Source organism: Cicer arietinum, chromosome 5 (genome assembly GCF_000331145.2).
Source record: "Cicer arietinum cultivar CDC Frontier isolate Library 1 chromosome 5, Cicar.CDCFrontier_v2.0, whole genome shotgun sequence".
NCBI lineage: Eukaryota > Viridiplantae > Streptophyta > Magnoliopsida > Fabales > Fabaceae > Cicer > Cicer arietinum.
Genome location: NC_021164.2, coordinates 1,739,519 through 1,740,862, shown reverse-complemented (window position 1 = coordinate 1,740,862; position 1,344 = coordinate 1,739,519). Strand labels below are relative to the sequence as shown.

General features: G+C 32.1%; 1 long non-coding RNA gene across 1 annotated transcript; it reads right to left on the bottom strand.

Moving 5' to 3' along the window:
- Positions 1-275: 275 nt before the first annotated feature.
- LOC113786750 (uncharacterized) lies at positions 276-1,331 on the bottom strand. Its single transcript, XR_003473060.2, has 2 exons — positions 1,104-1,331; positions 276-542 (listed from the first exon to the last, which is right to left on the bottom strand). It is a non-coding gene; the product is annotated as an uncharacterized lncRNA (long non-coding RNA).
- Between the last annotated feature and the right edge of the window lie 13 nt (positions 1,332-1,344).

Genomic DNA, 1,344 nt, shown 5'->3' with positions numbered 1-1,344 from the left:
TCAAATTTAATGGTCTTATTTCTTAATTATTACACTCTAATTAATTTACAATTTTTTCTAAGAATTCTCATGAGTAATGTCAAAGGGGTATTTAGAATTTTAATATAAAAAGGGGGGACAATGTTATATACTATATATGTTATGGCTTAATCATTTTGTCAAAAAAATTATGGTTAACATGAAATAATAGTAAAAACAAATCTTATATCAAATTATTGAAAAATATTAAAGTTATAGTTGTAGTACCCTAATTTTGTCCATTTTGAAAACAGATATAAAAAAGGAAATATGTATTTAAAAAAGGAAATAAAAATAATTACAATAAATAATTTCATTATGTATTATAAATTTACAATTTCAAATCTAATTAGAGTTTTAAAACCAAATCAAATTACAAACTAAGAATAAAGGCAAAAATAAATTACAATAAAAATCAAATCAGATCAAGTCATGCTATGTTGACTTTTGTTCACTGCCAAACCCTGCCATGTTGATGATGACTGCCATTGATGCACAAGCCATGCTTATTGGTACATCTGTTCCTGTTTTAATTGAATTGAGAAACATAAAAACATAATTTTTTTAAATCAGTCTTGGTACACATTGTGCAGAACAACGAGACAACTTTTAGAGTTTAAAAAAAGAAACTAAAAGACAAATTAAAGCTCAGCAACAGAACTGATCAAAACAGATAAGTCAAAACCATGAATATATCAGGGATGCAGAAAAAACGCAGATGATGAGTAAGGCAATCAAAACATTAAACAGGAAATAGATAGAGAAGGACCAAGGCAGACAAAGAAAGCAACTGAACACATAAAAAAACTCTATAAATATACCCTATAAAATTTCAAAGGAAAGGAGGAATCTGGATGAACACCACAGATAAAAAACATACAAAGAAGGAGAAATCAAACCCGAATAGAAAAAATACTTAAACAGAAAAAAGGAGAAAGCAAAAGCAGTAGCAAAAGGAAACGAGCCAGAAGAAGAAAATGTATTTTCTTCCTTTTACATAGTTCTATTGTCGTATAAATGTAAGCTAATATATAAAAATAAGTTTTGTTTTTGAAAGTAAAATAAAAAAAACGAAAAAAACTCACCCCTTGGACAATGTCGTTGTCGGTGCTGCCACCATCGCTGAGGTTGCCGTCACCCTCCTCACCGTCGTCGAGTTTGCTGTCACCGTCCTCACCGTCGCCGAGGTTGTCGTCACCGTCCTCACCGTCGTTGTTCCCTCAAATCGTTTCTGTTTTCGCATCCTGGTTCCAATCGTGTGTTTGGCCGCCTCCTTTGCAACTTCATGTTGGCCGCCTCCTCTGCAACTTCATGTTGGCGTTTTCC